This window comes from Meles meles, chromosome 15 (assembly GCF_922984935.1).
Source record: "Meles meles chromosome 15, mMelMel3.1 paternal haplotype, whole genome shotgun sequence".
NCBI lineage: Eukaryota > Metazoa > Chordata > Mammalia > Carnivora > Mustelidae > Meles > Meles meles.
This window is the reverse complement of record NC_060080.1, coordinates 37159079-37183533: the sequence shown is the minus strand read 5'-3', so window position 1 is coordinate 37183533 and position 24455 is coordinate 37159079.

Sequence of the window (24455 nt, the reverse complement as noted above, 5' to 3'; positions counted from 1 at the left end):
TCTCCTTCTAGAGAAAGTTTAATTTATTCTGGTGGGCAATTAATGTAGGGAAAGGTCACACTTATCCAATCAAAGCCTTGAGACGATTCAGGACTAATTTCCCCTTTGTATGAAGATACTTATTTCTGGCTTGTTCTTATTCCCAAGGTGTAGACTTTTGGGGTCTCAGCTAAAATCCTGGGGTATTCGTTAGGTTCCCTTCACAACAACAAGACCCAAAGTCAAATGTTTGTTTTCTCAGAAGTTGTGGTATAGCTGCTATTTTGTAATGGCTTTTCTGTCTTTTGGCCTGTGTTACTCGGGAATAAGTCCTGGCTGTCTTGGCTATTCTCTGGGTTTAGTTAACTGTTTTATTCATCTTTTATAACTGTTCTTGATGAGCAGGTTACTCTGATACTGTCATGACTTGACACGGAAGCTTGAGCATGTTTATAGTTATCCCTCCAATCATGATCTGAAGGATCGCCAATAATACAATTCAAACCAGAGAGCAAAAAGAGAAAGATAGAAATCATGCATGAAGAAACAGTAGAATTGGAGGCCAGATGGAGGAGACCCAGCTTGCAAATAATGGGGCTTCTAGAAGGAGAAAAATGAAGACATTGAGGAGAAGCAAAACTTCAATAATAGAAGAAAATTTCTCTGAGCCTGTTAATGACCCAAATCTGTCCACAAAAATTGCTCCCTCGGTTCTCGGTGAGACTGTGTAGAAAAGATACATCTTAAAGCACATGGTGGTAAAATTCCTGAACTCTAAGTACATTCAGACACAGGAAATAGAATTACTCACAAAGGAAAATCAACTAGACTGGTATCAAATAGACTGGCCTCAGATTTCTGACCTGTACCTCTGGAGGCCAAAAGGTGCTGGAATCGGGTCTATGGGCTGCTTGGAGGAAAGGACAACCACAAAGAATGGTCACTTATCATTATATTTCCTGCACCCCCCACCCCCAGCACAGAAGAACATAAACAGTGCAGATGTGCAAAGATGTGGTGACTATTACCACCATGTACTCCAATTCCAAAAACCATGAAAATCAAGAAAAATAATGATTAACAACACTAAACAGAAACCCACAATCAGAAACCAAAAACAGAGACTTCAAGGTAAGGGAAGATGAAAAAGCAAAGAACTTTGTACAGGACAGTAATATTGTATCTTGGAATGCCTCGATGATCAAAATTCTGGGAAGAGAAAATGCAATGCTAAGGGAAATTCCAACTGTAGCTTCAAATGAATAACATTAAACTATCTCAGCCAAATCTGAAAGCAGGGATAGGAGTGCGGGCTGAGAGGAGCCCGCAGGAAGAGAGGAGCATGTTCCCCAGGTCTCAAGGAAGAGGGAGGAGCATACAGAAGTCTGGCAGGTCATGACAGGTGTCTACTGACCTTCTCTGTGTGAAGCACCTTGGACTCAAGCTTATATTGGGATATAGCCATTGAAATTTCCTTAACACAGCGCTCCGCTGTGTTAAAGAAATTCACATTGACAGTCCTGATGTTCGATAGCTTTGTTTCTTTCCCCTCCTTTTGACATTGGGAAGTGAGAAATGCCAGGAGGCCAGGCTGCGTGGGGGAAGGTCCCAGCTCTGCAACTGAACAGCTGACAGGCTGTGGCAAGTCCTATTTACGGGCTGAGCCGGCTGCATGTCAAGTGCAGGTGATGAGTATGTTCTCCAAAAGGAGTGAAAAGTAAAGTAAGGGAAGGAGACAGCTGTCACACATTCCTCGCCCTTAACGTTTCAGCATTTCAACATGCTGGGTTGTTTGGTTTATCCCACTCTGCGCGAGGGGAACTCAAGGGTCGCTGGGATGTTTGGAACAGGCCGGGATGAAGAGGTTTTGAAATCGGCTGCTGCTATGTAAGGGACCAAAAGCGGAGAGGAGATTCTCAGTGATTACCCCAGCTGGCACTCCTGTGTTCTCTCAGCCTACAGTTCAGAAGGCACAGAGCTCAGCTTCATTTGCAAAGAATAATCACAAGGGGGCCAGAGGACTTGTTCTGCTCTGTGTAATCAGGGATTACTGTTGAAAAGGAAATGTTTGCATCACATGAAAACAGTTGCTGTGGACATCTGTGTTCATGGAAATGGATTTTTGTTATGCAAAACCTTTCCTCTTGATAACATGGATTGAAATGAGATTCTAGGTATTTCTTTCTTACAAAAAGAGGCTTTGGGTTTTTGTGTAATTATACATGTTCAGTGCAGAGAAAATGAGGACAATTCAAAAAGGAATGAAGCATATTTTTATTTTTAAAGATTTTATTAATTTATTTGTCAGAGAGGGAGAGAGAGCACAAGCAGGGGAAGCGGCAGGCAGAGGGAGAAGCAGGCTCCTGGCTGAGCAGGGAGCCTGATGCGAGACTGGATCTCAGGACCCTGGGATCATGACCTGAGCCGAAGGCAGAGGCCTCAACCCACTGAGCCACCCAGGCGCCCCCCAATGAAGCATATTTTTAAATGCCAAGCTATAACCACAGTTTGATGATTATCCATCTAGGTAGATAGTTCTTTATGTAGATATGTACATAATTGAAAACTAATGAGATCTTGCCATACATGCTATTTTATAATTTGGTTTTATTTACTTAACATTATGTCTTGGAGAGGATTTTATCACCATTAATACACACTTACCTTACCATTTTAAGAGCTTCACAGTACTCTGTAAATTCTATGTATCATAATCTGCTTATGGGTATGTTTCATTTTTGTATCATTCCATTCATGGACATGTCTGTAATGCTGCCTGAAAACGTGTCTGTCCAGGCTGGCAGGAGACCCTGAAGAGGAGTGGCTCTGGGAGGAAATGGGACCTACTGCTGAGTCTCTGAACCTGTCTGGGAGGACCATCCTGCTGGTAGCTCAGAAGCTCCATCTTCAGCCCGAATGTCAAAGCCACCAGGAGGAGCTAGTGACTACAGCTCAACAGATCTTGGTGGATACCACCAAGGTGAGGCTGATATCCGATCTGGTTAGCTGGTTAGTGGGACATAGCTCATTGCAACAAAGCATGAGTTGGGCACGTCATTCCCACAGTGGATGACTGTTGCAGAGAAATCCCCTACCCAAGCTTCCAGTAAGATCACAGCACGACTTCATTACCAATTTAATAAATGCTAAATGTGGAAGATGCCATAGGGAGCCAGTAGACCTACTAAATTAGGGTCTATGGTCTTTTTTTTTTTTAAGATTTATTTATTTATTTGACAGAGAGAGACACAGCGAGAGAGGGAATACAAGCAGGGGGAGTGGGAGAGGGAGGAGCAGGCTTCCCACCAAGCAGGGAGCCCAATATGGGGCTCGATCCCAGGATGCTGGGATAATGATCTGAGCCAAAGGCAGACAGTTAACAACTGAGCCACCCAGGAACCCTGGGGTGTATGGTCTTAAACCCATGTGCCTCCTTACCCCTCCCCCCCACTTGTTTAATCAACCTCTAATAAAAAGGTGTCACTGAGGGGTTCATTTTTCACCTGGCTCATGGCCAGGAGCTCTGGAGGAGAGCCTGCTGAAATCTCTGTGAGTCTTAACCTATTTGGCGAATGTGGCTCCAAAATGAAAGCTTTCCTGGAAGGATCTTGGGGGCGGGGGACAGGATAACCTCTTGGCTTCCAAATACTCCCCATTTTCCCGACATCCCACTGTATGGCACAACTCTTGTAAGTTGGGGCATTGTTCCTGAGTAGGATCTATATGTCTTAAACATTACAATATTAGCATTCATCATTGAACCTTTAATGATGGGGTAATTGTGTGGGGACGGCATTGGCAACTTAACAGGCCCTCATTAAAGCTAGACTGGAAATGGGGCGATGTGAGAGGCAAAGGCAAAGGGCTTTGGGGCACCTGCTGATGGGAGGAAAAGAGGGGAAGAAGGGCAGTCTGTTGGAAGCGTTTGGGTACCCGCTCTGTCACTTCCTAGACAGGCCATTTCTTCAGCCCCTATCATCCTCATCGAAATAGTAAGTCTCTCCTATAGTCCCTCTTACAGTCCTCCCAACGGTAGGTCCCTCCTAAACACTTTCCCCTTAGTTACGTGTCAGTTACCACATCGACAGTTGACTGCTCCTCTTCTAGAGATGCCCACTCCAAACCCAAGTTTGACCTGCCATTAAAAGAAGCTCAAATTTAGGAACCCTCACATTTTCAGTCAAGCCAAGTATTTATTTTAGAGGTCACTCCTAGATACCTTGCGTTGTTTTGTTTTGGCCCTGAGATTCTATACTCTGCAGCCTTGGGATGTTGGAGGGAACGTCTATTCGTAAAACTGGGGCGGGGTGGGGGGCGAGGGAAGCAGCTGCCGCTGTCTGCTATCATTCCTGAAACGTGCCAGCGTTTTTAAGCCCCCCACCCCCACCCCCGTCTGTCCGAACAGGTCCTGCTCCTTGAAGACGCGGTGATGGCGAGGAAGATGGTGCAGGCGGCGGGGTGGTGCCTGACCTGCCTGGATGCGCTGGAGTACGGGGAGAACGCGACCTCGCTGCGCGGCCCCTTCGCGGACCTGGCCTCGGCGCTGCTCCGCCTGGGCGGCCTGACAGCGCGCGGGCCTGGGGAGCGCCTGGGCCGCGCCGGCCACCTGCTGCGAGGCTGTGTCCTCGCGCTTCTTGAGGCCGCCCGTGGACACGTGCAGCGTCCGCGCGACCCGCAGCTGGCCGCTTCCCAGCGCCACACTTTGGCCCAGACCAGGAAGACCCTCGACGAGCTCCTGGCGCAGCTGGAGCCCCGCGCCGCGGCCCCGGCGGCCGGCGCGCTCACCTGGCGTCTGCGGCGGCTGCGCGAGCTGCTGGCGGCGCCAGCGCCCGAGCGCATGCGCGGAGGCCCAGTGGACGTGCTGCTGGCAGCCGTGGTGTGGCACTGCATGCGCCTGGCCGCCTGCTCCGCCGCGCCTGAAAGACTGAGCCTAGTGGCCCGCTGCGGCCAGCTGCTGGAGCTGCGGGGAGCCCGGCGCCTGGGTCGGATACACGGGCCTCCCGGAAGCCCGGAGCCGGGGTGGGAGTGCGCGGCGCTGCAGGCCGCGACCGAGGCCCTCGCCCAGGGAGTCCGGGCCGGCCTGCTGCGCCAGATCCTGGACACGTTCACTGACACGCAAAGTCCTCTTCAAAGACTGGTCCAGGCCGCCTTGGCTGCTCGCCCATTCGGCTCCCCGTGCCATGGCGAGGCCTTGTCAAAGAAACTCCAGCTTTTCCTTGCCGCTTTCCGTGACCAGGCCAAGCAGATGCTCAGAGTGGCTCACGTGGTCTTGGTTTGCTGCCCCCGACAACAAACCGGCAAAGACATGGAGGTAGCCATGGCAGGACTTTGGGGGCTTGTGGTCAGAGTGCAACAGCTTTTTTCACAAAGCCCCCAAGGGTCTGGTCTGGACTGGAGCCCTGATGCCTTGCAGGCCCTGCTTCAGGCATGGACCAAGGCCTCTGAAGGCCTCTTGGCATGTTTCGATGACGTTCTCAATATTCCTGAGTTCCTGAGTGTGTCCATTCAGGAAATGACCAACCACTTGGACTTGTTTACATGGGCTTTGAGGAATGGAGATTCCAAAGAGTTTCCCGGTCTTGTGGCATATTTACAGGGTCGAGCCACACACATAGTACAGGTGATGAGCAGGTATGTGGACCAACATCGAGATCCCATTTTCCGGAATGGCCTGAGAGTCCTGATCCAGCAGCTGGAGCAGTCTTCCCTGTTCTTGAGTGCAGCTGCTGAGTGCTGTTCAGGTGGGCACAGCGCTCAGAGCACAGATGTGTTTCTAACTGTGGCAAAACATCTGATCTCTTCAGCCCAGAGCATCCAAGAGGGGCTGGATGGGACTAACCACCCAGATATCCTCAGCCCTCTCCGGGACCAGGTCCAAAGGTTTGACACCGCTAAGGGACAACCTTATTTTTTTCTCCCCAGCCTTCAGGACTCTAGAGATCCTGCACCCAAACACCAGGAGGAACCTGGGTTGGAGAAAAGCAACTCAGGTACTTCCTATCCACCGAGGGACAATCTTTCTTGCGCCCTGATTCCTGATGCCCATCCACAGAGGAGGGAGTCTCTGCTACCAGCCGTCAGCAAACTCATCCTTGATGTAGAGATCCAGAGCCACCAGGCAGTGACATCAGCTAGCACCAGCTTGCAGGAGCAGGAGGCAGCTGTGGATGTACTTCAAGAGGCCCTGGCTGGGGAGGGACCACTGGGGTCAGGGAGGTTGCTTGGACTCCAAGAAACCCCAACACTAGCACCTTCTGTTACTGACCTAGCAAGGGAGCTAGCACACTGCACAACTGCTAGAAGTGATGGGCTTCTGGAAGTGGCTCTCCAGCTGTCTGGGAGACCCAGGAAAACTGGGCAGGATTTGGTGGCCAGGGCTGGTGACTGGTACCTTCTGTGTCAACAGCTACTTTGTCACAACCCAGCAGCTGATCTTCCAGGGAACATGGCAGTGTTCATGGAGCTTCAGCAGAATTTAGCCTCAATGGTTCACCTAGCAGCCAAAAGTGGACCTGTGGACTTGAGGAAGAAGGACCCTGCTTCGACTGGGCATCCAGAAACACTTTTACAAATGCAAGGCAGATTGGAGGAAGTAGAGACCCAAGCTAAACAGCTGTTGGACAAGATTCTAACTTCTGATGGTCTTCAAACCCCTAAGTCATGCAAGGAGAGCATGGACGATGGGTGCCTTCTATGGTCAGTGGCTGTCCAAGACCTACTCCAGTGCATGGAGAGACTCAGCAGGAGACAAGGCCTGTTCTTACTGCCCCTGCGACAGGCCATGAAGGATCAGCAGGGATTGCAGGAAGGGTTGGCCCAGGCAGCAGATGGTTCTCAGAGGCTACAAGAGGCTGCCAGGCTGTCTGGCCTCCTGTGTGGGGATGTGCATATAAAAGGTGAGGTCTCCTTTTTGCTCAGGGAAATTCATGTGCTCACAGATGCTGTGCTGGATGTGGCCGAGATCCTGGCCTCCTCCCCCAGACCATCTCCCAGCCTGTCCACACGCTTTGAACTTCTCTGCTTAGAGCTGTCCTTTAGAGCCAAGACCCTGATTGGTCACCTCAGCATCATCAATGCTGACTATGAACATGCTTTCCAAGATGCCGTCTGTCCAAGCCTCCCTGTCTGTAAAGAACCTCAGACCAGACCAGAAAACTCCCTGGAAAGAATGGCGTCTGCTATCCAAGCTGCACAGGGAATTGTGGCAGAAAGTCAGGAGTCTGGGCCCGGCCAGGAAGATCTTTTTATGGCTCTGGAGAGCATTCTCACCCTCACCAAGGAGGTGGCCCAGAGGGTCCCAGCGCTCCAAGAACTCCCAGAGGAGTGGAGAATGCATACACTGGACTGGCTTCAGTGGGAGTGGGCAGCCAAGGCCCATTGTGCTATGGCCCAGCTCCAGATCTGGAAGGGTGGTCACACGGAGGCCTTGAGACTCCTGGCCCAGTGCCTGAAGCCCAGTGAGGAGACAACAGTAATGAAAGCCAGGGATGAACAAGACACTGCCCAGCCCCAGCTCCACTGTGACGAGCATGCACCAGGAGCTGTTGCAGTGGGCAGTGTGGATTCTCAGGGTGCTGCCCCCCAAAACACCCAGGAGAGCTCAGCGGGGACCTGCGCTGCTGATCCAGCCATCCCCGGGACAGGCGCGGCAGACCCAGACACGGTAGGGCTGTCAGCATCTTTCTTTCTCCCCCACCACAGCCCTCTTTCTAGTAACCACAGGCCATTGCCAAGTTCCAGAAAAAGCTGTCTTGGTGCCCACTTGTGTAATTCACATCTGGCAGGCAGCACAGAGTAGTGCAGCGTTTGAGAATCTGAGATCAGGAATCTCACTGCCCGGGGCTCTGCCTGCTTCCAGCATTTTGTAGCTCTGAGACCTCAGTGAAGCTTCTGAGCTGGGTTGGACTTTAAGATTCTAGTTTAGGAAATAGGGACATTGATACTCTTCTAGCAGAGGGTTAACGAAAGCTTCCATGTAAAATCCTCACACTTGCCTGGAGGGACATAGAAAGTGTCCTTCCTCTAGGTGGTGGCTGTGATTGTGGACCTCTGTGAAGCTTTTCCCCATTGCCCCAGCTGGAAGTGGTTCCCCTTGCTGCAACCGACAGCGCCCCTCCTGTGGGTCGGGCTGCCTCGTGCAGCCTTGGCCTCTGTGATCTTTCCTCCCTGCCCCAGGCGAGGTTCTTTTGTTGGCAAATGGTAGGGATCCAACTTGAAGCAGCCTAGGCAGAAAGTTTGTTGGAAGGGTGCTGGGTCTGTTGGATACCTTCCATACGGAGACATTTCCTTCTAGGGCATCAGACAGGACATTTAGCCTCCGGGGAGCCCAGATGTTTGATTTACTTAGACCTGCTGTGACCAAAGTCAGTGGGAGATACAGTAGATTGGTGATGGCCAAGAAATGCCCTAGCAGGCATGCTCATTCCAGCGTTTTATGCACAACTTGATCCATCCTCTTCATGACCTTATGCTTGGCTGTGTGGACCCTTCCAAGCCCTTCCCGGGGCCTTCTCCCAAAGCAAAGCTGACCAGACCGTGTGCCTCCACTCCCTTCCTCTTTAATTCCTTTCTCTCCCTCTCATTACCATGAGAGGGGACCCTCTTCCCAAAGTAGCTGGGAGGAGAGCAGGCACAGTGCCTTTTCCTCTACAGCCTAAGGCCTCTCTCCTCGGATTCCAGCTGTCTTTTAGGCCTACCTTGCTCCATAGCTCTTTGTCTCGTGAAGTCAGTATCCTGCAGTCTCCTCCTTATCTGTTTCTGCATATGGTCTTTCTGACGCTTGCTTGATGCCACTGGCTTCAAGAACATTCTGTTTCTCTCCGTTCCCCTGATGCATCCCCTTTTTGTCAAAACCTCCTGTCAGGAGCCTTTCGCACAATTGCACCAGGGCAGGTGAGGCCTGCCGCCCAGGTCTGACGCCCCCTGGTGGAGAGAACAGCAGGACCGTTCAGCCTTCATCGCCACTCCTGTCCACGAAAGGGTGTCATCTCTCTTATTGGAGGCTGGTTTCCCCTGTGTGAGGAGCAAGGCCTCATGTTCCAAGGTTTCTATTCCAGAGGAAGCCTGGTCCTACACACATCACTCCAATAGGGACAATGGCTCTGCCTCAAGCCCCCCCCACCCCCCCCCCCCCCCCGCCATGCGAGGGTCGGCAGAAAAGGGAGAATCACCATGCATGGTATCTGTCTGTGCCACTGTCCCACTCCCTGGGGGGCAGAGGCACACCCGCTGTCTATCCCAGATCAACACCTCAAACGGTGAGCCCGAGAGAACCTGCTGAGGGAGGACATGGGTTTGGGAAGGGGTTCTGTGTCTTCTGGGCACTTGGAAGTCACAAGTGGAAATTCTTCGTTCCAGGTAAGGGGATCTTACACACAGTGCTAGGCCTTTTCCCTTATTACAGAGCCTGGAGACGCTTCAAAGCCAGACATTTGGCTTTGGGCGCTTAAAGTCCCTGACAGTTGAATATGAGACACGAGTTGAAAAGAATTATTTTCTGCTTTCCTAACCTTTGACTCAAGGACCACAGATCGCACATTTGCCATTTTTGCCCTTGTTTGCAGTCACTGTGGTTGAGTCTTAGTCTCGGGTGGATTCTCTCCCTTTCCCCCTCTTCTTCTCACCTACTCCAGGGCCCCATCTGGGTAAGCTGAGGACCTCAGTGTAATTTGGTCCCTCTCCAGAAAAGCTCACCCCTCCCAGCATTCAGGGGACATCCCAGCCTGTCTAAAAGAAGGCTGACGAACCGTTTTCAGAAGGCAGGGGACCATTTAACTGAAGAAGCAGCACGAAACAATAGCGAACCAGACGATTCCTCCATGTGCACAGACACAGAAGGCCGCAGACAGATCTGTTACTGGCCTTCAGGCCTCAGTCTTACTCCTTTAGATCCTTCAAAGCAAGCGCAGATGCTGCTGCTTCGCAGGGCCCACTAAGTGATTTTGCCTCTTTGCAAGGATGCTAAAGACAGACTACAAGTGCAGAAGGGGCTCAAGTTCTGGGCAAAGTGGTCGTAGAAGGAATGAAACAGAAGTTCTAGAGGCCTAAGAGGAAGGCAGTCTCCAGTGGAGTTTCGGAGGAAGCAGGGGATCTGTCTTGTCCGCAAAGACGGGAAGGACTCTCCAAGCAACAAAAGCGCCGAGGCGGGCTGGTAGCCGGAAGGCCTCCCAGGGCCTGTGCTGAGATTTGCTCCTGGTGTGAAAGGGTATACCTGATGGCTGGAGAGAAAAGTAGCCGGAACCTAAGCCTTCACTACGGAACTCTGTACCATCTTCAGCCACGCAGCTGGCTGGTTGCTGTTTTCCTCACCTGGACAGCTTCTGAGTTGAGCCTGAGGCATTCGGACGCTTCCCAAAGCCTTAACAGCTGTTACCTCTGCTTCCTCCTGGGCCAGGCTTGGGGCCAAATGTACAGCTTTGGAACACCAAGATCCCAGGGCGGGTCCCCTGGATCTTGTCCTCTGCGGTCTCTTGGTCGCAGACTCTCGCCCCCTTTCTGTTGCAGGGCAACTTCCATACCCGCCTGAGCTCTGTAGCAACAGCCAACTGGATACAGTTCACCTCATGCCTTCCTGGGTGGTTGGTCTCCTGGTTCCACACCGTTAGCTATAGACCCCTTCCTGTGTGCTTAGTAGTGGGGGAGCATGACAGAACATAGCCACCTACCAAGGCGGGAGTGGAAGGGACACGGGCAGGTCTCTCTGCAGGACTGGAACACTTAACCTTTGATTTCCATTCCTCTTTTGCCCAAACATTTGTTACATTAACAGCCTGCAACCAAACAGAATCAGGAACTTCTGTCTCCCAATTTAGATAGAATTTATCACGTTCAGGACCTCACTTTTCCAAAAGCGACATCTAATAGTTCTATCCCTTCTGAGGCATTAGGATGCTACTCTGGGGTATTGGGGAAAAACAGGTATTGGGGGCAGGCCTGGAGGTCCCTCCCACCCTGTTCCCTGCCCACCTATACCCCTGCCCTCGGGAGCTCAGGATCTGGTGGGTAGGGTGGAGAGACATCAAGGCCAGTCTTGATCCTCTGCTATTGGATTTGGCTCAAAGCCAGAACAACTTGTCTCAATTCCAGAGTTTGGAAAAGGCTAAGGGGAGGCTCCACGAAGGATCCAATAAAAAAAATTACCTGGCCTAGCTATGCATGCCTGCTCACTTCTGGGTGCCAGTGGTAACTCTTTTTCTCACTCGAAAAATAACATGTTCATACAAGAATATTCCTAATTATTCATATCAGAACTGTAAAGTCCTTTCACATGGAGTGGTTGGTGAGAAAGTGTCTGGGTCCCCAAAGAATACTCAAGGCTTCCCAAATTTCCTCTGGGAGCTACAGAGTCTCCCTTCTCCCATGTAAGGCCTGACACTTCACAGAAAGAGAGAAAAGGGGATATTGGAACCATACTGGGATCTGAGTATGCCAGGTTCCAGTTTATGAAAGTTCGGGATGAATGGAACACCTAGTAATAAGGATTCATCGTTTTCCTATGTACTTGGAGAAAACCGCCTCGAGCTGCTGGTACGTGGAGAATCAGGAAGCCCTCTTGACTCCCACTCTTCCTTGAAAAGTGGTGAGAGGGCCATCGCCCAGTAGTTGAAGGCCTGGGCGTCTGGAGTCTCATTAGCTGTACCCTGTCCTCTTGCAGGAGCAGCCTGGCCATCCCTCAGCCAGCACCCTGAGTCCCCTGGCCTGGCTGAACCCTGAGCTGGACCAGCCCCTCCCGGAGGATGGCGGCGCAGAGAAGGGGAGCAGAATCATCCAGATTACCCGCGAGATGGCTGCAGAGGTGCTCCTGATGGCTGAGAGTCTGAGGAGGAGAGGACCCATCTTGGTACTTTGACCTTTTGCTGTGGTGGAGGGGCTGGGCACCATGGGGGCAGTGCGCCCCCTATGGCTGATGTGGGAGCTGGGACAGACCAGGCCCCGCAGCTCCCAGAAAGGAAGGGCCATTCTCTGGGCTGATGGGCACATAGCGTTCTAGGGTGCTCTATTTCTCTATCTGGGTGCGTCCTAGAATTCACTGTTCTCTGCCCCTCATCTTTTGGGCTCAATCATGAAGTCTTGGTCTTACTGCACCAGGAAAGATCATTTATCAGAAACTGCAACTCGCTAAAATCAAGGACTCATTCATATCCCCAAAGGATGAACTGAAGGGGGCTATTTACATCTTTAAAAAATTCCCCCAAATAGGAGTGCCTGGGTAGCTCAGTCTGTTTAGCGTCTGCCTTCAGCTCAGGTCATGATCCCAGGGTCCTGGGAATGAACCCCACGTTGTGCTCCCTGCTCAGCGGGGAGCCTGCTTCCCCCTCTCCCTCTGTTGCTCCCCCTGTTTGTTCTCTCTTGCTTTCTCTCTCTCAAATAAATGAAATCTTAAAAGAAATTCTCTCAGATAGAAGTAACAGAGCTGTCACCTTCCGACGGATAGCCATTCGGGGCCAGCACAGCCTGAAGAGGAAGGGGCTGCTCTCCACTGGCGTTTGGAGGCCAAGTGCAGTCATGTGTGGCTGTTCTAGTTCTCTTCATCCCTCGTCCTGATTCAAACCCAGCAGCCCCCACCACACCCAAGTCTCAGGCTTTTCATTGCCCTGCTCAGTTCAACCAGCTACTTTTTCACTGAGTACCCAGGGGTCATTCCCTCAGGAGGGGAAGTGGTTACATCTCACTGACTCCCATTTTCTTTCCAAACATCTCAGACAGTCTCCTTTATATAGGACTTGGGTGCTGGCCATGCCGTGTGGCTGAGGGACCATGAATATGCTGACCTTCCACCCCATGGAGTTCCCTGGGGAAATGTACACGTAAGGGGAAACGACAGAACAGTCAAATGATAGTCTTTACTAGCGAGCCTAGTGCCTGGGAAGATGGAGTGAGTGTCTCTGCAGAATTCTCCCACAAGCCTCCTGAATCTGTGTTAATACCTTCCAGATTTTAACCACCAAACTCAATAAGAGAAAGAGTTTAAAATAGCTGGTGAGGGGAATACTGGCAGCCCCGGAGTGGGGGACCTAGAGTATCCTGAAGCAGAATGTTAGACCCCATGACACTAACCTAGAACCAGCCATGTCAGCCACGCTTCCGCCCAGAGACTGGGGTGGAGCTGGAGGAGACAAGGAGGAAGGTGGGGTCCACTGGAAAAACAGAAAAAGGAAGCACCTCCTTCCGTGGTGGAGGTCTACACAAGATTAATGCTGTTTGTGGTTGCTTCAGCATTCCTGTGATGTTTAAGATTTTATTTGCATTAAAGGTTCTGTTTTCTGTCTCCAGCCCATTAGTGATCGTTTTCCAGCTAGGAAGCTCTACACAGGACTGTAGGCCTTTGCACCTTTGCTCCAGCCGAGATCCCCTTCAGCGTAGATGTTCCCCATATGTGACCCTTCTTAGGGGCCTCATCTCTGCCCTGGGTCTGCTGAAAACACCCTGAGCCAGTGCAGGCCATGGCTCCTGTGGGAAAAGGGCTAGACCACGAGGAGGCTGAGCTACCTTCCCTACAGCAGTTTCCCCCCAGGAGCCTAGGTGCGGACTGCTTCATTCCGCTGGCTTTCAGCAGAGTGAGCTTCCGCGTGGCTGGTCCTGAAGCCTTTGGAGGAGGTTCGGGAGATCATGAATTTAGACCAAGCTAAAATGTGTTCATTCTGGGGCTGATGTACCTTGCGACCAAACAAGTTTTGGATGCTTTATAGCTTTTAAAGAATATTTTTATTTGTTTTTATTTAGAGAGAGAGAAAACGTGTGAGTGTGAACAGGGGAAGGGGCAGAGGGAGAAGGACAGAGAATCCCAAGTATACCCTGTTCTAAGCGTGGAGCCTGACTCAGGGCTGGATCTCAGGTCCCCGAGGTCCTGGCCTGAGCCGAAAACAAGAGTCAGCCGCTTAACTGACTGAGACACCCAGGCGGCCCATTGGATGCTTTCTAATTTGCCACCGATTCCTTAGGGGAAACTTGGGAGGGCGCTGTTGATCGACTTCTAACTCTCTCATTTCTTTGATATAGACCAAAGATCAGCTCATTACCTCTGCCAGGAAAATTGCGACTTCTGGAGAAAACTTCGCCAGACTTATCCGCATCATTGCTAAGAACTGCATCGATCGAAGATGTTCCCAGGAGCTTTTGTGTGTGGTAGAGCAGATTCAGATGATGAGCAACCAGCTCCGCATCATCTCCAGGTGGGAAATGGCTTTGGGGGCCACGGCTGTGCTCTGCCTTCTCAAGAACCAGAAGAAGGCTTAGGAAGGGGAAGATCTTCTTTGCTTTTTGGGTTTTTTGTATACTTTTAAAAACGTTTCCTCCAAGAGTCTACATTTATGTTGAGAATGCTAAACAGATGTTGAAAATAGAGAGAATTATTACAGAGGACCAAAAAACACATTTCAAGTCACTGTCATTTCTCCTTTGATCCCCAAAATAGTATATCTGGCAATATACTTAAGAAAAAAAAAAAAGAAGATTTAACATGCCAAACTAGATCCTGAGGAGGTGTGAACATAAAGTAACTATAAGAAATGTTTAAAAATCAGACACATTAGAACATCTGTTCCCCTGCAAGGATCCCCATCCGGTCACCGCACCGTGCACCTGCTGCAGCCGTCCTCCCATGCTCACATCGCGTCAGAATTCATCCAGAAACAGAAATGACTCATCTCTACTTTGTAATCATGTTTACGTTTTGAGCATTAGTTCTCTATTTGTTTTTATACCAATCATCTCTAACCAAAAAACCAGTTGTCTGAAAATACCTTAATTACAAAGTGAAAGCACTGTGAATTCCATCAGCCTCAGGGAAACTGTAGCAGTACAATGCTTATGTTAAGATATATTCATTTATGGCACCTGGGTGGCTCAGTCTGTTGAGCGCCTGCCTTCAGTGCAGGTCATGATCCCGGGGCCCTGGGATAGAGCCCTGCGTCAGGCTCCCTGCTCAGTGGGAAGCCTGCTTCTCCCTCTGCCTGCTCTGCCTGCTGCTTCCCCCTGCTTGTGTTCTCTCTCTCTCACATACACAAATAAATAAATAAAATCTTTAAAAAAAAACAAACAAACATCCTAATGTAAGCATGGGATGGTTTCCTTCCAGCCCAAGTCTCCCAACACCTGCATTGGCATATTTGTCAGTAACAAACCCGTCCTCATAATATTCTTATATTATAGGAAAGCTTGATAGTTAAAATTATTATCAGTCGCTAGGAGGCATAAAAATAACATCGCCAAGAACAGGGTATGTGAATTTTTTTAGACAATTCTTTAAAAATAAAACGTGGCTTCTGTTCTCTGGGAAATACTATTTCAGGTACACAATCATTTCAAGGATAGCTACCCAACCCTTTGTACTTAGGATACAGGAACTGCAATTAATTTTAGCATTTCAGTTATGGGTATCGTTATAAGGTTACTTGGGATTTGTTTCCTTCAGGTACAGTAAGATGTGGAAATGTGGAAAAGACTGGCTTGGAGGAAGAAGGTCCCTAGAATCAGGAGGCATGGTACACCAGGCAGAGCCGCACCGGGAAGCACCGCGGTTGGTCAGAAAGCAGCAGGAGCCAGGGAGAAACACGATAAAAGCCTGTATTGGGGTTTTCATGGGAAGGAATGGGCAAGGCAGGGGAAGGAGGCAAACAGGTTTAAGACAGGTTAGATTGAGTATTTTCAAGCGGCCCCAGGAGTGCAGAGATGATCTCTAGTTGGTACCCGGCCCTGGGTGATTAGAGCTGCAGCCCCCAGGGAGAAAGCGCCAAAAAGAAGGTGTTCGGGCATGGGCTGGTTTGCCTGTGTCCAGGTCAACGGGTCATTTACCCTCTCTGGCCAGTGGCGAACCCCGGGAGGGGCAGTCGTCCCAAGGTCAGCAGGGCTCTAAGAGTCAATGCATCCGAAATACGGGAAGTCCACAGGCATGATGAATACAGGCATATTTATCAAGCTCCCAGTCTTCTAAAGTACGTAGGTCCTGAGATTTTACCAAAGTTAAAGGAACTTCCATTGCACATCTGTATTTGCCTTTGTGGAAAGCCAGTTGTCTAACTCAACCCAGTTACATGCCATTTAACAAAAGTCATTGAGGTGTGTAATGGAATTTGTGTGATCTTGGAGCAGAACACTGAAGTCCTGAATGCAGTCCAGTGCGAAATCTCTTGCTCCCCGCAGCATCTAGAGATGTTGCCACGCGCTCTGCTGCTTCCTTCCATTATTTTCTAGAAAAACACACTTCTTATTAAACTGTAGGTACTGTACGGTTCATGCTTTCTTAGTGTTAAAATATAAATTTCATTTTAACACGTGAAATTTTGCCTTGGGGATATTTTCTTCTCAGAGTCGTCCTGATAAAAAGGCATCCCAGCTCTCTAGGAGAGGCTGCCATGGTAGAACCTTCTGGTATGTGTGTATTTGAGATCGCACCTCTTACCTGGTGTAACGTTGTCTGCTTCCCTCCCCTAAACGCTCCAGCGTGAAGGCCTCGCTGGCAAGAAGCAGGTCCTCTGAAGAGCTCCTGCTGGAAAACGCGGAACAGCTCCTGCGGGCTGTCGCCAAGACTGTGGGGACCACGGAAGCTGCGAGTCTCCGGGTAGGTGCTGACCCCAAAAGCTGGCATTGGCAGAGACTGCACATGCCTGGCACCGGGGCTCAGGCTCACTGGCCGAAGGGAACATTTATTAAAATGTAAACTCCACGTGCCCTTGTGATGAGCCCTGGGAGATGGATGGAAGTGTTGGATCACTCTATTGTTTCCCTGCAACTAAAATTTTTTAAAAAGTTGACTCCATGAAGCCACAGACCTAGAATTGTGGGCTGCTGCATGGAGGCTAACTAAATCGAAGGAGAATGTTCATGTCAAATTGAAGGAAACTTCGTACCCGTTAAGCGCAAAGAGCACGTAGGATACGCACACCCAATGAAAAGCATTTGAAAAATGTGCCTATTTTAGCTATAGGCTCCAGTCTTTTGGATATAAAGAATGCTGACAGAAAAGCTCCAGCCTGGCCCCTTGGGGAGCAGTGTCTGTCCCTCCCTGCTGGCTTGGCCACAGTCCCAGCCCCACAATGGACCCCACAGCACCCTTCGAGGCGGAGCCGGTCCCCACAGCCCAGCCCCCGGGCCGCTTGAGTGCTGGAGAACCCGAGAGTGGGGCTGGGTCCTGGCAGCGTGCCCCTGTGTCCCAGTTCTGCTTAGGCCACGGGCCCAAGACCCATGGATAATTCGCATAAAGCAAAATGAATAAAGCGAAATCCCAAAGGAGGCAGAATTTGGGGTAGAGAGAGAAGTCTTTAATTGGCTACGTTCTCAGAACCTTTGATGGTGACCAACATAGGATCCTTTGTTCCGTTGCACTTCTTTCCCGAGTGAGTGAAAGAGCGGGCTGTAATTCAGAAGACCTCTTCAAACGCAGTTCCTTGATCTTTTTTTAAAAAAAAATTTTTTTTTTAAAATTTTATTTAGTTACTTGACAGAGAGAGAGAGAGAGAGCGAGCACAAGCTGGGGGAGTAGCAGGCAGAGGGAGAGGGAGAAGCAGGCTCCCTGCTGAGTAGGGAGCCTGACATGGGGCTCGACCCCAGGACCCCAGGATCATGACCTGAACTGAAGGCAGTCGCTTAACCAACTGAGGCACCCAGGTGCCCTGACCTTGATCTCTTTTAAATTAGGGCCAGTGGTGCCTGGCCTGGCTCAGTCGAAGAACATGTGACTCTTGATCTTGGGGCCATGAGTTCGAGCCCCATGTTGGGTGTAGAGTTTAATAAATATAAATAAATAAGTAATTTAACTGGGAAAAAAATTAGGGTTAGAATGTCAGAAAATCAGCTCCACCTTCTCTCAGCGGAGTCCCCTAAGCAAGAGCTCCAGTGAGTGTGTACGGTGCTCCCCAGTACCCAAAATTACCTCTCTCTCCTCCAGGGCTTGAGACCACCTTCCTCAGACCCAGAAGAATTGGAAGTTGCCGCCTTCTGCGCGCAGTGGAGAAGAAAACTGCTGAGGCACAGACTTCGAGAAACTTCAAACCTGGACTATGATGAGATGGGCCTGCGAAAAACTGGTGTGAGAGGGCCCCCATCCCTGGCAGCCCTGGTTCAGGACGGCTTATAAAGGCTGAAAAGTATTCCCCGAGTCAGATGCTCTGTCGATGTGGACCTCAACCCTGAGATGGGGCACCCACAGTGGGGAGTGCCTTTTAGGCGGAATCAGCCTACAGGGACACAGGGTGGATTGGGCGAGGGCCAGGTGACTGGGGCCAGGCTTCACAGAGAGCTTCCCTGGCTGCGTTCCTGGTTCGGGAGACTGTCCCCGGGCCTCTCATGAGGCCAATCTCCTCCTGGGCAGAATGCTGTTTCTGGGCTTAGAGGGAACATCACGTATAGACTGTGGAAAGAGGGGGAAAACATCCAAGCCGCATCAGCTTAAGCCATTATTAAGGCATTGCAAAGTGAGAAGAGTCCCAGTTATACGGAAGCCAGGTACGGGAAGATACATAGGCTAGAATGGGGAGGTCGGTCAAGTTCAAGGTATGGGAAAGCTGAGGTGGTGTTAGCCTGGGATGGCGTCCCTACAAGGGCTGCTGGCATTGCTGCGTGAAGATCAGTTAGCATACTCTAGGATGGTTTTTTTTTACAGATTGATTGATTGATTGATTGATTGATTGATTTTACAGAGCTCACGAGTAAGCAGAGAGGCACGCTCCCTCCTGAGCAGAGAGCCCGATGCGGGGCTCAATCCCAGGACCCTGAGATCATGACCCAAGCCGAAGGCAGAGACTTGACCCACTGAGCCACCCAGGTGCCCCGCATTCCCTAGGATTTTTATAAACCTGGGATCCCGTAGTAACATTCTTTCTTTCCCCTCTGGCTTCTTTCCTTCAGCATGATGACTGTGACGTAACTCTTTCCAGCTCCCAAGGGCTCTTTGCAGCGCTTAGGTCGTAAGATTTCCTCTGATGTTTTCTTCTGAAAGATTGATGTAGAGATTTCTCCATTTTATGTGCGTTTTAAAATAACCACTTTTAGGTGCGCCTGGGTGGCTCAGTGGGTTAAAGCCTCTGCCTTCAGCTCGGGTCATGGTCTCGGGGTTCTGGGATCGAGCCCCGTGTCGGGCCCTCTGCTCAGCGGGGAGCCTGCTTCCTCCTCTCTCTCTCTGCCTGCCTCTCTGTCTACTTGTGATCTCTGTTTGTCAAATAAATGAATAAAAATCTTTAAAAAAAATAAATAAATAACCACTTTTAGTTTTATTGACTTTCTCTCTTAGATTTCTGTTTTCTACTTCATGGATTCCTTCTCTTTAATATTTCTTTTCTTATCATGACTTTGGGCTTAACCTGTTCTCCTTTTCAAGTTTCTGAATGTGGAAGGGGGGGATCATGGTTCTGTAGTGTTCTTTTCTTTTTCTTTTTGAAGATTTTATTTATTTGAGAGAGAGAGCACGAGCTGAGGGAGGGGCCCAGGGAGAGGGACAAGCAGATTGCCTGCTGGCGCGGAGCCTGATGCAGGGCTCTATCCCACGGCCCCAAGATCATGACCTGAGCAGAAATCAAGAGTTGGACTCCTAACCGACTGCCCCACCCAGGCGCCTCTGTTCCTTTCTAACATAAGCTTTTAGTGCTCTAATTTCTAAGCATGACTTTAGGATTATCCTCCAATTTTTATTGTTTTCTTTCTCATTATGCGTTCTAATTTCCTTTTTGAATTCTTTGCGGACCCATGGATTATTTGCAATTGTGTTGTTTAGTTTCAAAATATTTCGCGGGGGACAGGGAATTCCAATATTTTTGTTTTATTTTGTTTTGACTTCTGTTTTGACAAAACTTTGTTTTGTGGCCTGGCTTAGAGTCTGTCTTGATAAACGTTCCGTGTGTGCTAGGTAAGAACGTCCCCCTTGATGTTCCCTCTACTTTTTCCATCCATTTTGAGAGAGGGTTATTGAAACTGGCAACTAGGAGTGTGACTTTGCCTGTTGGGTTTGTCTCTTAAGGATGACTGTCCTGTGCTGCCTGGGGTCCAAGGCTGAGGCTACTGGTTTTGTACATTTTCATCTGGTGGTTTTGTGCCTTCAGATGGGGTGTGTGTACCCAGACTTGGTCTCTGATACTCCATCTCGGCCAGCAGAAGTACTCACTTCTCTTTCTGAACTACCTTTTCTCTGGCTCATGTTCACGTCTCCTTTTTTTTCCCAGAAACATTCCCTGGAATGTTCTCCTGCTATTCAGAATCAAGCTCCTATAAATATTAGTCTCCCTCCTATTTTGTTTCTGTACCATCCACTAATTCTTCAAAAATCTGACTTAGTTTTTCATTGTTTTTCCAGTGTGTCAGATGCAGTGGGCTCTTCCCAGAACTCGGTCTCCCTGAGTTGTTGACTTCACACTCTCTCCTCTGTGGGCCTCCTCTCTGTAGTTTTCCCCTTGGTTGGCTGGGTCTTTTTATGACCTTTGTCCCACCCCTCCTCCCCCTATTCTCTACCCCGCACTGTTACCATTTTATTTTATTTTATTATTTTAAGTAGAGGTGTGGAGCTCCACACAGGGCTTGAACTCATAACTCTGAGGTCAAGGCCTGAGCTGAGATCAAGAGTCAGACGTTCAGCACTCCTGGCACCGAGCCACTCCAGGCTCCCCCTTGTTGCCATTTCCCCTCTCTAATTTGCAGCGTCAAATCTCTTTCTGAGGACAGGACAGAGCGAGAATGAGGAGTCAGCCTGTAGCCCGCCCTTCAGTCCCCGCTGAAGAAGAAGAAGCCCTGTGAGGCCAGGCTTGTCTCCTTAGGGAGACCCCTCCGGGGTCACAGTGAGGAGGCAGAGGGCCCTTCCCTGGGGGCTCCAGACACTTGGGAGGGGTGGCTTTTAGAAAGGCGTGTGAGGGAGTTACCAACTTGGGGGTGGGGTGAAACCGGGGTGAATCTTGCCGCAGGCTGGGATCTGTCTGGTATGGGTCTAATCAGCTCACCCCTAAGACCAAGCCCAGAGCCCAGAGCCTTCCGAGTTGCAGAAGACGTGGGAGGGATGGATTCGGTACTCCTTCCATAAGCCGGTACTCCGCATGGCCTCCAGATGGCAGGCAGACTCAGCTGTCCGCCCTCCCGTAAGGGGCTGAAACAAGTACAGGCCAAGTTCCTCCTGGGAAGAGAAGGAGGCTGGCCACTGTGTCCCTCCCCCGCAGCACCCTGCGGCGCAGCTGCCCTGAGAGATGGCACTCGGAGCCCTGGAATTCCACGCTTACTGCGCGTCAGTCTCCTCCGTTCGGCTGTGAACGCCAAGCCCATCTGCCCCGGTTCAGTCTGACTCCCCAAGGCCCATTGCTGAGCCTGACAAACAACAAGGCGCTTCCTATTTGCTGCATGAATACTTAAAGCATGTGTAGTTATTTACAATGAGCTAAAATATCTTCCTGCTCAACAGGCTAGGCACAAAGCACAGAAAGCTGTGCAGATGCCCCATTTTTCTTGCAGATACAGAAATATAATTAACCCCAGTGAAGATCCAGGTTTATAGAATAAGCCCAGTTTCCTCCCTTCCAGGATATTTCTTGCTTTTCAATTCCGGATTGGAAGCAGGGCCCTGTGTTGACCTCCACAGGCCCTAAGTACTCTCATTTCTTAAGATCTCACTCTAGCGTCGTCAGAGCACCCGTCTTCCTTCCACACTGTGTGTGCGCGTACATACACTTATGGATGTGCTTGTATGCATGTGTAAAATAGATACTTGTATAATTATTCATTATAAACACGAAAATATTTGATAACTTTGCTTTCAAAATTAAACATTTCATCTTTACGGTTTCTTATAGCATTTTGTAACTGAAATTCTTTTTCAAGTCTCAAACATTTCTGTAGACTTGTGAAAAGGCTGTGTGACCTGGGAGTGGGCCACCTGTATGGATAAAGTCCTCTGATTTGGAATCCTGGTCTGTTTTGTTTCCAGCAATTACTGACAGAGCTCCTCCTGGGGAACAGAGCCTGTGTGTCATCCCCTGTCCCAGGGAGATAGAGGCAAACAGAAAAAGAGCTCACGGTGCAACAGCGGACAAACTTCCAACTCATTCAGAGGGACAATTCGTTCTCTCCTGACCCAGCATTGTGACAACCAGAGGAGGGAAGGCATCAGGAAAAGAGCCTGAACTGCCAAGCCGCCGAGTTTGGACTTTTTGGGGCAGATGAGGGAATTCCTGGAGGGTTTTTAAGGCAGTGAGTGGCAGTGTGATAGCTAAATTTTACAATGAGAAGGTTGCCATTGTGTGTGTGGGGGGGGGGGGATTTAGATGAGGGCTCTCACAGGCATTCCTGTTCCTTTGAGGTGATGTGCATGTGGGATCAGCACGCCACCCCAACTTCAGCCAGAATGTCTCCACTTGTATTCATTTTGCAGACTGGGTTTCCATTGCATTTTTCACTGGGGAAATGTAGGCTATAAAAGCAGTCCATCCTACCCATCTCTGTAACCCAACACCTAATAGCATATGCTACGTGTTCAAACAGTCTTTCTTAAATGAGTGATGGATCCCGATTTTGTCGATGAGGAAAGTGAAGCTCGGGGAAGTCCTGACTTGCCCAGGGTTTGACGCTCAGGGTAGTGCATGCCAGGACCAGACGGCCAGCTCTCAAAAAAGACCTTTCCACGGAGTTGCTCAATAACTAAATCCAGGAATCTGCTAGGCCTCCTTATTCGAGATAGTGTGTCCTTGATCATCGAACATTCTAGAACAGAAACTAGAAAACCTCTCTTGATGAGGCTTCCAGACCTTTGAGGGATGCAAGATCAGTGAGTTCTTTGTTGCTCCTGATCTGGAAGGGAAGGGCAAACCCCATTCCTGTGAGCCTCGTTCTACTCTGGTCCCGAAGAGCTCCTGCTCTGCTCTAAGCAAATCATTTGCCAGCAACCTCTCGGATTCGGATCCTTTAGCTGAAAGTTAATGTAAGCTGAAGTACGAGATGCTTACATATCCAGAATGAAGGCAGCATCAGGAAATAGGACTTTAGATGTTATTAATCTGTGTGGCTAAGTGAAGCATAATCTTTGTGTGCTAACGGTACGTTGGAGGACTGCCATCCCTTGTTTTTAGGAAGGCCTGCAATAGGCCCCAGTTCTGGGTTCTTATATGAGTACATGCTCCCCTGTATTCTGTATCTTTTATTATTTGTTAAAGATTTTATTTATTTGAGAGAGAGAGAGAGAGAAAGAGCACAAGTGGGAGGGCAGAGGGAGAGGGAGAAGCAGACTCCCCACTAAGCAGGGAGCCTGATGCGGGGCTCAATCCCAGGACCTCGGGATCCTGACCTGAGCTGAAGGCAGATGCTTAACCGACTGAGCCACCCAGGTGCCCTGAGACTTATTTATTTTAGAGAGCAAGAGATAGCAAGAGCATGCATGAGCTGGAGGGGAGGGAGGACTCTCAAGCAGACTCCTGGCTGAGCACAGAGCTGACATGGGGCTTGATCTCAGGACCCTGAGATCATGACCTGAGCCAAAATCAAGAATCAAATGCTCATTCAGCTGAGCCACCCAGGTGCCCCTGTATTGTCTTTAAATGATAAAGATTTGTTAAAGAAAAGCAACACAGTGCCAGACAGATATTATCAGAAACATTTTTATTTAAAGTTAGACGATAGAAAGGTGTCACAGAAAAAAATTACAGAAACTTGCAACAACAGAATGTAACTTGGAAAGTTATTAGTAAATGAGAAGAAATAATATTCCTGATTTTACCAAATGATTTCTTAGTCCTTAAGTAGAATAATTATCAATTCAGCAAAATATACCCTGCTGGTATCTTTTGAACAGGGAGGAGATTAACAGTTCAGTTAATTTACTAAATTGGTATCTACTAAAACCTTGCAAAGTGAAACAGTCAAGGCAGCATTTCCCCAACATTTGAGATACAACTTGGGGAATTGAAATAATAACACTAAAAATTTTTGCTTTGTTTTAAAATCCCACCTCATTCTCAATAGGTTTAACCTGCATTTTAGCCTACAGATGGTGCTTGTGGGTCTGACATAAGTTGGATGGTCCTAAGCCTGGACACAGAACATCCTCCCCCTCTCCCCCGACACACACTGCATCCTAGGACACAAGTGCCACCCATGCCTTTGCCATGTGCAGGCATAGAAGCCTTGGACTAAAACCAAAATGACCTGGGCCCTGGAAACCTGGATCTATGCTGAGCCCTTTCTGAATACTGGGTGGGGGAGCAGGGGATTTAGGGTCAGGAATGTAAAATCCTTTTTAAAACTTTGGCAAGTAAGTATACAAATGACTACTACTTGATTGTCATTTTTATAAGGAAATATCATTCCACCTCTTGAAAAGATATTCTCCTCTCTTATTTGACTTCCTCTCAAACAACAGGAGGGCAAATGTCTGTAAAACAGAGGTGGACAAAAACCTCTTGTAATAATGATTAGTTTATAATTTTTCACTTTCTCTAAAAAGCATATAAAACGTATAGTCTATCACTGACAACTAACACTAAAATATTGCTCATAATGGAGGTTTGGGAACATGGCTA